Consider the following 17,162-nt stretch of genomic DNA (forward strand, 5'->3'; position numbering starts at 1 on the left):
AACTGGCAGAAGAACTGGAGATGGAGACATGTAGGCAGAGGCATAACTGGTGGTGGGGGAAATGGTGCCTGGAGGCAGCACCTTCTCGGGGGGCCCATCCCCGCGCTCTCGGGGGTGTTGATCCCACCCTCTCTGAAGCCAACTCCTGCCGCCCCCAGGTCTGGGGAGTACAAAAGCCAGCCTTCATGGGGGGAGGGCAGCATAAGCCAGGCGAGGAGCCTGCTGGTTGCTCTTGGCCTGGCGCTGGCTGCTGCGGGGCCTGTGGGCCACCCCACTATCAGAGGGACGCACCTGCTCGCGGCCTCTGATAGAGGTGGGGGCGGCGGCAGCTGGGCCTGGCCTCAGACATCAGCACGATACCCCAGCGGGGGAGAGGCCTCCAAGCGCCCCCCCCCACATGACCCAGAAGCATGCGCCTGGAGACATGGGTGTCCCCATGTATCTATAGGTCAGTGGTGGTGAACCTATGGCACCCGTGCCAGAGGTGGCACTCAGCCCTCTCTATGGGCATGCTTGCATAGAGTTCATCATATGGGGGGAGCAGAAAATCATCCCCCACACACACACATATCTAGGCTGGCCTTGCTTCTGAGTAATCCCTCCTAGGGTCGTGATTCACCTGTTCAAAGCATTGCACGGTTGCTTCACCAAGCTTACTCCTGAGTAGCGCGCACTTCAGAGCAAACCGTTTTTTCTAAACTAAAACCTCAGCATTCAGGTTAAATTGCCAGGTTGGCACGTTGCGATAAATAAGTGGGTTTTGGGTTGCAATTTGGGCACTCGGTCTCGAAAAGGTTCGCCATCACTACTAAAGGTGGTACCCCTCTGCATGTGAGCATGTGTGTGAGGTTTCTAACATTGCCAATATTGCCACACCAAGAAAGAGTAGCTCTAGGAATCACTAGAAACTATATGGTTTTACAATAAGAGTTTCTGGCAATACCTAGAGCTACCCAATGTGGCTCCTAGATTTTATCCAAAAGTCACATCACTTTTTTATTTGTCACCTGCTGCTGCTCAGCGTGGCAATGGGGCTTGCCTCTGGGAGGCCTCCCGCTATAGTGGAAGACCTGCTGAAGCTATTGCTGTGTTACCTTGGCCCAGTTACACCCTCTAAGCTTAATTTACCTCACAGGATTGCTGTGAGGATAAATGGAGGAGAGACCGAAGTAAGCCACTTTGAGTCCTAATTGGGGTGAAAGGTGTGGTATAAATGACACAAATAGATAAAAGTAAAAATCAATGTGCGTAGGTAGTATAATAGCATGTAATATGCATGTACAACAAGGCATGCTATGCAACTAGCAAACAGCACATCTAATATGCAGCTGTAAACTGCCTAACAAGTGGTTTGAGACATTCCCTAAGCGAACAATAAAATTTGGGAATGGATTTACTGTATTTCACAACCATCGAGTGGGATAAGTTAAACTGCTGAACTTGCGTGCTGAAAATTTTTCAGCATCAATAGGTATAGTCAGAGTAGAAAGATTTCTCATAGTAGCTACTAAGAAAATATCTCCCAGTCCTAAAGAAGTGCTTTGGCTACCATTGTACTTCCAGGTTCAGTTCAAATTGTGGTTGATATACTTCAAAGCCATAAACAGTCTGGAACGTGAATACATCAGAGGATCATTTCAGTGGTGGAATTCAAATAATTTAACAACCAGTTCTGGTGGTGGGCTTCAAATAATTTAACAACTGGTTGTTTACAAGCACCATTTTAACAACCGATTCTGCCGAAGTGGTGCGAACCTGCTGAATCCCACCACTGGACCATTTGCTCCTAAACCAAGCTGTCTGTTACCTAAGATCTTCCATTCTACAAGTATCCGCCTACTTACCTTCCTGCTGAGTTTCAGGCACCAGGCTAAGATATGTCATTGGCTTTGACTAGTCATTACGTTGCTTCATTATGTGTGAGTTTGATTTGATGTTCATCTGTTTTTTTGGTTATGGAGGTGTGGTTAATATTTTTTCCCACTCCTGAAGAAAGATGATCTCATTTTCTCTTGCTCATCTGCAGATTTTAATTGATGTTTCATATAATTGCATTGTATTGATTCCCTACCTGTATTTCTTTACCTTTTTAACAGAATCTGTGACTGCATGGCAGGATAAAATAAGCAATAAGTTCAACACTCCCATCAATAAAATATGAGTGAATTTCAACATCTCCCAATATATAGCAAGTGATAATAACTTACATATATTTAGAAAATGCTGTATTACCAGGACTTAATGTCGATAACAGATTAAAAATAAAGGAAAAGTAATTTTAAAAGCAGCTTGTGTCATTACATGAATGATCCATGTGTTTTTATCCATATGATTATTAATTTATTTTTCATTTCATCTTCTATGCCAGTGTAACTGATTACTGATTCTTTGAAATTATGTCTACATACACATGACCATGATTCTCTGTCTTATGTTTATTGCACTATTAATGAAGAGGCATTAGTATTGGCAATGGAGCATCAGTACAGGATTTTTTGGTGCCTTTTTTCCATCAGTCACCATTTTCTTTGCATTCCCCCACCCCCCACTCGAGGGCTTTTAAAAAAACTGGTCATTGCCATAGCACTCTAGCAAGTATTGATTTTTTTTACAAAGTTCTCTGGTGGTATGGCAAAGTAAAGGGCAACTGCAAGGGTATAATGAGAGGTAAATGGGGCTAATATGGACAGAGCCTCTGAAAATGTGAACTTACCCATCCAGATGGAGTGAACACGCTCTTGTACTGTGTCCTATTTCAAAATATTGTAGTAATGCAGGTTTGAAACATACTGTACCTAGGTCAGGGAAAGCCAGGAAACTGGACAGGTAGAAAACAATAATGTGGATGCTCCCCAAAATAGTACATCAGTTTGGCAGCGAAGTTGGTGAAAACTATGTTGAAGCAGTCAAAATGGCTTTTTTCCATAGTTGTGTGTAATTACTTCAGCCTTGTTGGGATCAAGACAAGCCCACTACATGAACCAATGCCACCAGGAGTAGAGGAGCCTTTTCTTGTTGGTCTTGTTTTCCTCTTAGAAACGTTCACAGAGCAGTTGTTTTATGTTTCACTGGGATATTAATGAGTACTGTGTGGTTACAGGAGTTCATAAAACTGGAGGAATAGAAGCTGCAACTAAGACCAGTTGATGACAGTGATGACTGGAATTATTGTCAAGGCTACGTTCACTGATGGCAGATAAGCACAGCCAGAGAGCCAGAGCCCAGAATGAAATTCTGGAGAAGTCCCAGGATGGATATTTATAAGAGCAGAAACCAAGACTGCCAAATTTTTGAGGAAGAGCCAAGGTCTCAAAGAAGCCCAGAGAGTGATATTGAAGAATTAGAAGCTTCACCAAATCACAAACAGAAGGTAGAGTCACAGAAAACGTTGAAGGTCAGAAATCAGGAAGATGAGACTAGCAGTATGACTGTTGACAAGGCAGGAATCATCAGCCTTCCTCGGGACTTCTATAGTGCTGCTGCTGGGAGCCAGTGACCTGCATGCATGGAAATGGAGAGGCGCCGAGCTGCTTACTGACCGTAGAAATACTCACCTGCATGAAGCAGCAAAACTCCAGCTCTGAAGATTGCTGGTCCAAATTCCAGCTGTTTTATTTTCCATTTCCAGCAGTGATATGTCAAGACTTTGGCGATGGAGGCACGAGGCATGAATCAAATAGTGTGTTGCAAGTGCAAGCCACCTATGTATTTTATGAGGGCAGCTCTATTTCAACCGAAGGCATGCTCTAGCTTAGCAAACAATACAGATCTATAAAGTTATGTATGGGGGGATTTGGTGGAGAGAACAGAGACAGAATTTTTTTTCCTCTGTCTCAAAACAGTAGGCCCCACAAGTACCCACTGAAACCAAAGGACATTCAACTCAGGTAGACAAAGGGAAATAGTTCTTCAAACAATGAATAATTAATTTATGGAATTTGCTTCCACTGGATGTGTTAATGCTCACTGTAGATAGTTTTGTAAGGAGTTTAGACAAATTTGTTAAAGAAAGACCAGTGGGCATTGACCCTGAGAGCAAAATAGAACCTCCATGTTTACAGACAGTACACCACTGAGTGTCAGTTGCTTGGTAGGGGGACAGACCAAGACAATTGCCTTCTCATCCTGTTTTGTAGGCTTCCTGGAGTTAGATGGCTGACTACTTTGTGAAAGGAATATTCAATTAGATGGTCTTTTGATCAGATCCTGCAGAACTCTTTATTTTCTTAAATAATCAAAAGGTTGATCATACCGTTGCTGCAGGCTGCAGATTCACAGTTGTTCCCAGAATATTAGCAAAACATGTACCAATCTGTGAAATTTCATGTTACACTCATATATTGCTTAGATAATTCATGACCCAAATGAAACTCCTGGTCTTTTAATTATTGCACGGAAGGGAAAGTACAGCACATGTGGCATCTCCTGTTACAGTAGCACCAGTAACCTTTGTGCTGTGCCAGCATCCTGGGTGATTTGTTTTTCCAGTAAGCCTAATAGGGTGATATGGAACAAAAGAGCTTTAGAAAGCAGCAGTAGTACAAGGAGAGAGGAATCGGTTCCTTTTCCATTGCCCAACCTAGCAAATGCTATCCAGATATAATTCTCCTCCCACAGAATTCACCTACAGATTTTTCATCTAAAAGCAAACATGTATGATGCCATCGCTATCAGGATATGTCTTCTGGATCTGGCCCTTGTGTGTTTTTTTGGATGCTGTAATAACTGTGTGTTCTTGATCCTAAAGTGCCATGTAAATATCCATGGATTAAAGATCTGCTGCCATTATACAGGGAAAATGTATTTTGTTCACACTATTTGTTTTCCTTGGTGGGAAGGGCTGAATATATGTACTGCAGGCAATGAGGTTTCTATAGCACTGTCTCCAGTCTCCTGAAAATGTTGAGTCTGCAGGCAACCTGACAATAAGAATGAGCACTGTCAGGTGAACAGTTTGTTATGTTTGTGTACTGAGAATCTGTGTACCAGCAGACTTTTGTAAAAAGGATAGGATGAACTCTTCTTCCCATGGTTACTATAATTTCCTCTGATTTCAAAGAAATTATTACAAAATACCTCAAATATAAAAATACTTATAAGAAAAATGAGATACACAATAGACAGAAGCGAGAATGGAAGTAGGGACAACTGAGTGATAAATATAACAAAATGGAGACAATCTTCTTGGTTCCTGGCAAAAAAGGGAAATAGTTCCTAAAATAGTTCCTAAAATAGTTCCTACGTATTCCTAAGCATCCATGTTTCAAAAGGAATCCTGGAGAATGCACTGTCTCTTACTGATTTACTATTTAAATGTAGCAGAATGCATAATTGCCTTTTACAGTCTTCAGTGCCTCTTCACTTCTGCCAACAATTTTATTTTTCAAAATACAACACACAATTTATCTTAGCTTACCTATCTATACATTAGCTCAGGAAGGGGCAACAAGCAGTCCAATAATGATATCTGTCTCTCAAAGCAATTTTAATCTGTCTCTTGATGTCACCACCAAATTTCAACAAAGGTGAAATAAAAGGTATGTCCACAGTTTTACTCATAAGGAAACAAAAAATGTCCCATCATTATATAATAATTATTAATTTATTAAGCAGAAAATTAATTGGTGCCTTACCATTATTTTGTAAAAAGATGATTCCCTGCCCACAGGCTTGCGGTCCTGAAACTAACTAATATAATATGAAGGGTAAGAAAGGGATGCAAATAGGGGAAGAAAGTAACAAACATGGAGGTTCTATTTTACTCTCTGTAAACATGGAGGTTCTATTTTGCTCTCAGCGTCAATACCCACTGGTCTTTCACAAATTTGTCTAACCCCTTACAAAATAGATTCTGAACAAAAAATAGTTTATGGAAGAAAATATAATGCAGAATAAATGCATTTTTAAAACCTGTGAAAGAAGAAAGAGAATAGGAAATACAGATAATAAGACGTAAAGAGTTTCAAGCACAAAGAGAGGCCAGAATAAATGACTGAAAAGAAGACGGTGCTGAGGAAACAGAAGGTTCCATCAGAGGATGAGACTGAGGAGAGTATAAGTAATGAGAATTTCAGGGGGTGGCCATATAGTAAGAAAATAAAGTCCACTAGCACCTTATTTCTTTATTTGCTGTCAAGTCACAGCTGACTTATGACCACCCTTATGGAGTTTTCAAGGCATGAGACGTTCAGAAATGATTTGCCATTGGCTGCCTCTGCATCACAACTCTAGTATTCCCATCTAAACATGAACCAGGGCTGACCCAGCTTAGCTTCTCAGATCAGAAGAGACCAGCCTAGCCTGAGGTTGTCCAGATCAAGTGGACATCTCAAATACTAACATATTTTTTTTTAGTACTAGCGGGGCCCAGCAACGCGTTGCTGTGGCAATTGTCCTTCTCATCACAGTCCGCAACCCACACAGATGTCCATGCAGGTCCAATGATCCGCAGCATAGCCTTTTGGGGTGGTCAAATGGAATCCCTCTTTCTCTTTTCAATTCACATTGTTATATGGTGGTGTCTTGTTTTTTTAGTATAAGGTAACCCTTTCCATTCCACAACAGAACTGTCCAGAGTGTGAATCCTGCTGTCCATGAGGCTGGTTGACACACACAGTCCTGGCTTGGGTAAGGCAGAACTGGGGCAAGGAGGCTATCCCAGTCAGGCAGCAGAGGCAGGGTAGTGAGGCACTCAATCGAGGCCAGCTCCCTGGGTTCTTAAAGGGCCATGTGCAAAAGAAGTGGAACCAGTAGTGTTGGTTCGCCCCCACTCCGCGGATTTTCTTAGAAGAAAAAGGCAAACTCCAGCTCGCTTTAGTAAAAGAGAGCTGTGGCGAATATGGGTGAGGAAGTGGGCAAGTGGTGGTTGGATGTGAGGGAGGGCAGAGTGAGGTATGTGAGGATGAGCTGGATGTATATGAGAGTATGTGTGTTGCGTGGTAGCAGTGGGTGAGGCACAGAGAGTGAAAGTTACCTGCGTGTGAGGGGGGCGGGACGGCAAAGTGTGTATGTGTTTCACTTCCACTCATATTACCTAACAGTATTACCTATTTACTGTTTTCAGTGCTCATCTCTGGCCATCTGCACGAACCTTGTAAGGGCATACCAACCCCTCAGGCCACTGATACGTTGCACGAATATTCTGAGGGTGACAGTTAAACACAGCCAGCTTCATGGCCTGGTTACCTGGCTCAGGTATGGACTTTCGGCGATTTGAAGGTCCGATTACCTGCCCGCAACAGGGAGGGACGTCATGTGAAAATTTGGGGGCGATCTGTCCAGCCATTTCCGCATTAGGGCATAAGTAACAAAGTTCACTGTTAGCTTTTTATATGTATAGATGAGTTTTTTGTGAATCAGAGCTGCATCTGAAGAAGTCTTTAGAGTGACACTGGACTTAATGTTTTATTTTGCATAAGGAGAAATGAACCAGGAAATATGAAGAGCGAGATCATACGTAAGAGCCTTCAGATTGAAGTGAAGAGTCGTTTATAACAAATGTGTGCAGGAAAACATAACCAGTAAATTAAAAAATAAAGGGATGATACACGAGCAGAATGACAGACAGGAAAATAAGATGAGCAGCAGAAGGAGTCATGCGATATGAGAAGAAAGATGAGAAGCCAGGAACCTAATATGAAGAATGTTAGCATGAAAAGTAACTAAAACTTTAATTAAGGCCTCAGCTACATCAACTGTGTGAATATTTAAAAACAACAGCAAGTTTTTGTAGCAGAGTTCACTTGATGATGAAAAGACAGATCAGAATCAAGACAGTAAGACTGCAAACAATAGAGGGGCTGTGGCTCAGCATTAGAATATCTGCTTGGCGTGCGGAAGGGTCCAGTGTTCAGACTCTAGTATCTTCAGTTATTTGGGCTAGGCAAGTAAGTGATGTGAAATACTTGTACTTGAGATCAGGGGTGGGATTCAAATAATTTAACAACTGGTTATTTACAAGCACCATTTTAACAACCGGTTCTGCCGAAGTGGTGCGAACCTGCTGAATCCCACCACTGCCTGAGACCCTGGAGAGCCACTGCCAAATCTTCACTTGATATTTCAGTTGTATTTACTGTCAATAACATTTTTGCTGCTTGAATGCATGAAGCTGCCTTACAGCCCCATCCAAAGGGGTGGTGGTGGTGGTGGTTTGGACCTGCCAGTAGGAGCAGCACAGCCCTCCCTGGCAATGGGATGAGGTACTGGACCAGCATCCCTGCACTTCCACCCCTGGCATAGCCGGCAGCTGGGACTTCAGAAGGTGGCATAAGTCCATTAAGCCCAGTGCGGGCTTCCCAGCAGTGGGGAGACTTTTTTTGTGTTTTCAGCCTCCCTACACTGCCAAGAAGCCATCTTGGGGGCAGTGGGGTGGCGCAGTTGGCAGCACAGTTAGGCACCCGACCCATAGGAAGCCGATTCAGTATAAGGCAGCTTTATGTGTTCAAGCAGTAAAAGTACTGTTGAAGGCTCTCATGGCCAGAATCGACTGGCTTGTGTGGGTTTTCCAAGTTGTGTGGCCAGGGTATGGTAGTTTTTGCTCCTAAAGTTTTGCTTGCATCTATGGCTGGCATCTTCAAAGCATGGCCCATGACATGTCTCTGAAGATGCCAGCCATAGATGTGGGCAAAACGTTAGGAGCCAAAACTTCCAGATTATGGCCACACAGCCCAGAACATCCACAACAGCAAGGAAAAGTATTATTGACAGTAATATAAATGGAACATCAAAAGAAGAGTTTGCAAGTAACATGATGTAATCAGTTTTATCCATATTAATCTCCAAATGTATAATGGGACATCTGAAATTTGGTAATAATTAGTTAAAATATTTTAAAAGTAAGAAAATAACACTAGCAGAAAAATATATTTGAAATAAAAAAATAACATCATCAGCGTCAATATTGCAATTCATGTCAAAAGAGTAAACCAGCTGACTACAGTAACCTCTTATTGGTCTTACTGTAAAGCGTTTTATGTAGGGCTGGCCCCCTCATACAATTTATAAGCCAAAATTGATTCAGAATGCATTATCTAGATTAATTTCTTGTGCTGGCTGAAGAGAACATACTATACTAGATCTCCATACATGCAATACTCCAATGGGACAAATAACATCCCCAGGGCTAGTTTGGTTTTGGGAAAATGCCAGGGGGCAGGGCTGAAACTCCTTCTCCTCTTCCAACAGGATCTTGATCAGAATCAGACACCCATCAGGACTTGGAAAGTTAGTTCATAGCTACTGCCATCAGACTGAAGAAAATGAGAGTTGGATCCAGGTTCCTCCAATCCAACTTGCAAAAAAAGAAGAAGTCATGTCTAGGTTTACCCTACAACATCCACATTTGGAGATTTTATGGAATGTCCTGAGCACCTGCACTCCATAGTGGAATCCCTTACTGTACTAGATGCCCATTTGTGTCCTGGTTAAATTCAAGATGCTGATGATTTCCTTTAAAGCCATTTCATAGCATTGGCCCAAGATATGGGAGAGTGTTGTTGAATAGAGACTGGATTTGTATCTCTTTGAATTGTTTTTCTATGTTTTTGTATCTTGTTGGAGAACTTTTTAAAAAGCAAGTAACAAAACTCCCAAAACAAACAGTATATCACAATTAGGGTAAGACACACCTTTCCTCATTGCTACAGGGGTGGCAGTAATAATTTTTTAGTTAGAGATTCCTAGATCACAACCAGGAAATTAATGCATAAACTTTCAGTTCTGACCTTGAAAAGAAATTGTGCTCTCCTGGCTGAGGACAAGGAGTTCTTATTCTTTGCTTTGGTAAACCTCCCAAGTCAGACCACAACCTTCCTTTTCTATTTGTTTGTCCCTTTTCTATTTGTTCTTTCTCTCTCCCTAGTTGCTTTGCCCAGCAGTGGTTGGCACCAGACTCTTAAGAGAAAGCTGTGCAATCTTATAATGTACAGAGAACTGTTCAGGAATGAGAGATTTCCTGTGATAACTGTACTGCAATTGAAGCAGTAACTCTGATAAGCCTCCTAATTTTGGCTGGCCCATGTAAATCTTTATTTCTTTCCCCTGCTTTTACTGTATTATCAGTTGCTCTGCCAACATGGTATAAAACAAGACTGGATGAACATAGTTTGTTGCTGACTTACCCTACAATTAGGATTTGGTGAAGCATTTTAAAGAATCTTCAAATTGTTTTTCTTCTCATACACACATTTTTGTTAAATGAAAGCTGTCTGTGCTCTAAACAAACACATCACATATTTTTCATGCTGCAGTCTTATTTCCTACTTACCAGAACTGGATGCTAAAAATCTATGTACAACTTGCCAAAATCCATTTAAAACGGCTCTTTTCCTCTATGCTATCTTGATCAATTTGTTGTTCAATCTAATATCCGCAGTTTAATCTCTTATCTTTACTGGGGCAATTCCATGCATTGCAGTCTTACCTTATACAAGTTTAAGCTTATCTACTTCCCCTGTTTCTAACCCTCTAATGGAATAGTACAATTTTATGTGAACTGATCATATGTTCTTTAGATATATGCCCTTGGGGATGTGGTTCTACTCCTTATACTAAGCAAGTCCAGTGTGGAAAGACTACCTATCCTCTTCCACTTCATACTCTACCCTCTATCTTTTGACTAGGTAATGAAGCACTGCCAAAAGCAGAGAAGATTTGAAAGGCAGATTTCTTAGTGAGAGTAAATATCTAAAATAAAGGGGTGAGCAGATCTGAATAAATATCTAAAATAAATATCTAAAATAAAGGGGTGAGCAGATCTGAAAAAGAGAGTTTTTCCAACAATCAAGAATACCATCAAGAGGAGCAGAGAGAGGAAAGTGAACGATGACAAGGAAAGGAGGGAGAAAATGAGAGAGATCTGTAGCACACACAAGTTCAATGATGTATCTGGGAAGGACAGAGGATGCAGACAACCCAGGCGCCACTTTCAAGGGGCACATGGGGGCGCATTATGCCAGTCCCCCACCCACCCACCCACCCACTGCCTGCTGCAATTGTTTATGCCCAGAGTAAGCAGGGCCTGATGCTTGCTCACCGCCACCCACCACTTCTTTTCCCTCCCCCACCCCTGCAGCTGCAATTGCTTCTGCCTGGATCAAGCAGGGTCCACCACTCGCCTGCTCATTCACTGCCACAATTGCTTCTGCCCATTCCCCCACCACAATGACTTCCGCCTGACCCCCCTACTACAGCTGCTTCTGTCCACATGGAAGCACAATTTCAGTGGCATTCCAGGTGCCAATTCATGCAGGTATGCCACTGCACAGGTTCAGAACTGGGAAGAAAGTAAATCCAAAAGGGGAAAAGCAGGACCATGTCATGCATCACACAGTGGCTCAAGCAACTCATAAGACACAAGATAATTTTGGAGCAGACAAAGGACACATTGGGGAAAGATTTTGTTCCCAGTTATAGGGTAAGGCTGCAGGATCTTAGGAATAAAGTGGGTAGGGCCGGGTGTGGGAAACTGAGCTTGGTATTAGTAGAGAAGGGGGTTGAGGACTTGAGGTAAGTTCAACTTCGTGGAAAACAGGAAAATGGGAATGTAAAGTGGCCGATCTTGAGTATGGGCTGGGTGAGGTAATGTATATGTTAATGCCTAGGTACATTTGGCCAAAGTGGTGTTGATGGCAGGAATGTCTTTTGTATCAAAAAGCTCACTGCCAATCTGAAACATAATCTCAGGGTGTTTGTTTTTCCTTTCAGGTTAATCCAAAATCACTTTCAGATAGTTAAGTGCAGTTCCTCTCTTTCCTCTCTGCATCATGGAGAGCAGTCCTCAGCCACAAAATGGAAGTTTAACATCCCAAATGGAGGCAGTGTGGTAACACAAGTAAACAATCAAACGATCATGCTACTGAGCTACTTCACCCTTGACAGCACCTTGTAATATTCTTCCCACCCTTCCCTCTTCAATGAAAATTCAGGAAAGCGGGGACATAGTGTGGCACTCTCAGTGATGACATGACATCACTTCCGGGGAATATCTGGAAATTATATCATGCTTCTCTAGGATTCACCGGAAACTCTATGGCATTTCCAGCTATTGCTAGACAGGCTGATGGCTGGATGGTGGTGTTTGAATTTTGCTCCTGCCCCTGCTTTGAGAGGCAGCAGCAACAACATATTGTCAGTGGGAAGTCTCCCACCATAGTACGAGGCTTGGAAACCTGACTTCGGACAGTTTCCTCATAAGTTATTTTCATAACCAACTAATTATGCTTCTCAGAATAACATGTTTAAAGGCTTTTTGTGCTCATAACCATAAAAAAAAGAAAGAAAAGCGTGGAAAAGCTTCATTGTGTGTTAAGTGATCTTTTTCTTGGAAATAGATATAATTCCTGTATAGTACACTTGACTTACCAAAATGCCCTAAAAGCATCCAAACCATAATTAAGCTTCAATTAGATTTTGAGTAAATATGGCTACCATTTGCAAGAGTGGAATCGACAGGAGGCATCATAAAAGGTCACTGTGGAAATTGAGAAAAGAATCTTCAGAATCATGGAGAATCTGACATATCGTCACAATTTGAGAGAGGACATGCCAGCTTTTCAAGAATTGACTTGCTTTTAAAACCTTAAATACTAGATTACCCTTTGAACTCCCAAGTCTGTGTGTGTGTGCTTAGCACCAGAATGTATTATCTGCTGGAACAAGGCTCTGCCATTACAATAGCTCTGCAAGTGGGAACATTTGTAGAAACGCTTAATAGCTGAGGCCCCAGGAGTTCCATCCATCTATCACATTATAACAGGCATTTAACAGAATGTAGCAGGCTGAGGAAACATAAACTCTTTGAAATGTCTAAAACCCTTTTGTGTGACTTTATGAAATTAAAAGGGTCAATTGGCAACTTTTCAGTGTAATGAAAAAACAAGGCCTGTCTGTTCCGTCAAGCAAAGCTAACTGGTTGAAAAAATCTTTGCATTTTCTTTTGTGTGGGGAACGGGGGTATTAAATGGCCTCTTGACATTTTTGCTAGGCTTCATTTTGAACAACGCTAAGAATTGTGCCTATGTGCCTAAGGGTCGGGCCAGCAAACCTTAATGAAATTAAAGATAAACAAGGACACAGATCTTAGATTCTGCTGACTGTAGCAATTAGGCATACTTGGCCTTTAACCTTTTACCTTTCCCTGAAGGCACCTCCTGCTTTGAATGTAGCATAAGAAATGGGAGTGGAAGAATAGCCATGACCTTAGTAATGATGGAGAAAGGAAATCTGAAATCATTAACTTGGTAATTCCCAATCCAATATATAGGCAGTCACAAAGAGGTCAGTCCTTGGTTGATATATCTCAGACCACAGCAACCTACTTGATTTATAGTGCAGCTGTAACCAGACTTATACCTTTCTAATCCCAATGCCAATTCAACAGGTTTAGAAGGGTGTGACTCTGTTTAGGGTTACATTGTTAGTGTTGGCCTTCTAGGTACATATCTCTTCGGATATAATCTAGGTATGTCAGTCAGCCCCCATGAATGTTTGCTAGAATTAAGACCAATTTAATTAAGACCAATTTAATAAGAGACTTACTCTTATGTAAGTGTGAATAGAATTGCAGCTTTACTATACAATTCCAGGAGCTGCCTCGCTGGGCAATTCAGTGTTTCCTCCTTTACAATTTTTCCTATTCACTGAGAACTGGACAATGTCTTTCTCCAGATATCTCCACTTTCTGAATAGAAGAAGGTGATGAGTGGGGTTAGGGCCTTCAATTTGGAGTCTTCCTTGTGTATATTTAGGGGCAGTTGAAAGCCTGACAATGCCATGTCTCTTTTGTTTGCATATGTTGTGTTTTTTTATTCAACTGGCACTGAGGATTTTTGTTGTTGCTGTTGTTAAACTATAACTTTCAGTCTGACCTTGCTTCCTCAGTCTGGTTGTGTGTATATGCTCCTATTTTCTCAATTTAAAGATCCTTTGTTTTTAAAATCTATATCCTGCTCTTATTGCATTGATATTTTAAATAATTGTTCTATGTTACTTCTAATACATTTTACAGTTATCTTTTGAACATGTTTATTGTGAATTACTTTGAACATCGGGGGGGAAGTGGCATACACACAACATCATCAACTACGCTCTTGTTCTTTGTGAAGTTCATAAATATCTGCATATCATTGAGCTTCTACTTAAGGGAAGATTAACCTGGAGTCTAAAAGATTTGGACTTTTGCCCAGTTTGCGTGAAGCAGTAGTCCCCTCCTAAATTACTTTTAACTTCCTTGAGAAGAGCTGGGAAAAGGAATCTGTTGTTAGTGTGCATATGTTGCTTCTTCATGAGGATTGTTTGAGGGGCAATTATGCCAAGCTCCCAAACTGCTTTTTACACTGTGCATGCATGGAGCTGAGAAATCTGTTAAACTTGAAATGACAAAGCCGCCCCCCCCCCCCCATTTTGGTTCGATCCAAACATAACATCTTGATGAAAATGTTGACAGAGAGAAAAAATTTTTTCTCACAATACTAGAACCTGGGGGCATACATTGAAAATGCTGAGGGAAGAATTAGGACTAATAAAAGGAAACATGTCTTCACACAACGCGTGATTGCTGTTTGGAATATGCTGCCACAGGAGGTGGCGATGGCCACTACCCTAGATAGCTTTAAAAGGGGCTTGGACAGATTTATGGAGAAGTCGATCTATGGCTACCAATCTTGATCCTCCTTGATCTGAGATTGCAAATGCCTTAGCAAACCAAGTGCTTGGGAGCAGCAGCAGCAGCAGAAGGCCATTGCTTTTACATCCTGCATGTGAGCTCCCAAAAGGCATCTGGTGGGCCACTGCAAGCAGCAGAGTGCTGGACTAGATGGACTCTGGTCTGATCCCACAGGCTCTTTCTTATGTCCTTATGAATGGAACCCCCCTCCCAAAAGGAGAGAAAATTCAGATCTGACCAGCCACATATTCTTCTGTCAGGCCACACATGTAAAATAACTTAGCATGCTCAAACACCTGCTGATTTGGCTCACATTTGGCTCATGGGTCATAAGCAGAGATGGTTGCATCTGTTCTCATGATTACACTGTTTCCTCACATGATTAGACTGTCTCACTGCCGTCAGCCATCTGATGCTGCTGCCTCCAGTTTTTGAAAGGGCATATAGTAAAACAAATGAATAAAAATCAGTTTGAAATGTTTGAGTTGAGAGTGCTACTACTTAGTGTTTCAGTGTCTGCTCATGAAGCTACCTAATCTTGTGAACGGTTCCAACAGCCCCTTCTCAAATAGATGACAGTGTCGTTACAGGAACAAAAGACAGGCAATTCAGTGTGCCTGTTGGTCATTTAACGGATAAATTAAATAAGTGTGTATTTTACACAATAAGTGTGTATTTTATCAATTGTTTGCTCTGTGTGTAAAATAGCATGCTTCATATACATTAGTCCAGGGGTAGGGAACCTGCGGCTCTCCAGATGTTCAGGAACTACAATTCCCATCAGCCTCTGTCAGCATGGCCAATTGGCCATGCTGGTAGGGGCTGATGGGAATTGTAGTTCCTGAACATCTGGAGAGCCGCAGGTTCCCTACCCCTGCATTAGTCCATTTAATGACTTACCTCCAGGAGATATAGTCTCTTTGCCAGCAAAAGAAATGGTTTAGTTCTTGAACAAGGCAAAAGCAACCACAAGTTGTAGCAACCACGCAGCTACTGTACAGGTAAAAGGTATCTGTGATGGTGAATTTTGCCAGGGATTATCAAGGCACTCCAATCACAGACTCCCCTCACATGTAATCCAGGGAATTCCAACAAGGTAAGTTCTCTTGCTGAGCATGTATACCTCAAAATTCTCAGCATGCCTAGAAATAATTAGGGTCTGCCTCATGATCATACAGCAGCAGTTGACAGACATACAAAATGCACTGGAGTAAGAAACTGGGGACTTATGAAACCATAGAAGTGTTTGTTTTTTTAGATTTGTATCCTGCCCTTTCCTAACTAGAATCAGGCTCAGGGCAGCTAACAACACAGATTTTCCCTAGGTGAGATATACCTTTTGCATATGGCCATGTAATTGTTGCCAATAAGTACATTTCAGCAAAAGTTGATAAGGTAGGGAGGATGGCTCTGTACTTTAACTCAGCAGTTTGGCCAGATGGATTCAAGCCATGGTAAATGTGCTCCACATGTGTCTGCCCTGATGACAACTCAAAAACTCCAGCTGGTACAGAATGCCTCAGCTTGATTATTATTGGGTGCTAAGCAGAGCATAAGGTACTGGTTTTCACCAACAAAGCCCTGCATGCCTTAGGACCCACATATCTACAGGACTATCTCCCCCAGTATGCTCTTCAGCAGCTTTCCTTATCTGAGCAATGCTGCAGGTATCACCTTGCATAGGGGTAACAACAGTAGTTGTCCACATTAAAGTTTCTCTGTTATGGCTCCCACAAGGTGGAAAAACTCGCTTGTGGTCAGGAAGACTTCTATAATTTCACAAATTGGCCCTTTATGCATGTGCCATGCATCTCACATCTGATTGCTTTGAAGTGGTGTTTCTCTGGGTCTCTTTGTTCAATCTGGGCTGATCCACTATCCCCCCTTCCTTTTTCATTGCCCTGCAGGTACCCACAAACCAGCTTGAAAAGAGCAACAACAGTGTTGCTAGAGGCTCAGGAGGGAGGGGAGGAGGCAGCGGCAGCTGAGAGGGGGAGGGAGATGAGGAAGAGAAGGCAGGAAAGAGCCAACTGGCTTGGAAAAGCAAGAGAAGCATCTTGCTGGGGGCCCGGGGAGGAGGAAAGAAGGTGGCAGCGGCAGCTAAGGTGTGGGGAGACAAGGAAGGGAAAGCAATCAAGAGTGAACCCAGCCTTGAATGTCCTCTGAAATGGTGGCTGGTAGTGTGATGTGGAAAGGCAGGGAGGAGGAAGAAAATTACACATGTTGCTCTCATTTGCTCTCTCTCAAATTGAGGGGGAAAGCCACACTTCAAGTGGTTTCCAAAACCAGAGTCTTTCACTGATCCGGGGTGAGAGCTGAAGAGGAAAACAGTGTGCATAATCAAGAATCAAATCTGAAGGGAATGCAAACTTAAAGTGAAGGAGCCACTGCCCATTATGCATGCTCTTTTTACCTTGAGGCTTCCTGTTCCACAGTGGAGACTCCCCATGTTTCTCTGGCTACATGCAAGGAAGTCCCAGCTGCTTGCTTCAATCCA

The sequence above is a fragment of the Sphaerodactylus townsendi genome, linkage group LG03, assembly GCF_021028975.2.
Source record: "Sphaerodactylus townsendi isolate TG3544 linkage group LG03, MPM_Stown_v2.3, whole genome shotgun sequence".
Classification (NCBI taxonomy): Eukaryota; Metazoa; Chordata; class Lepidosauria; order Squamata; family Sphaerodactylidae; genus Sphaerodactylus; species Sphaerodactylus townsendi.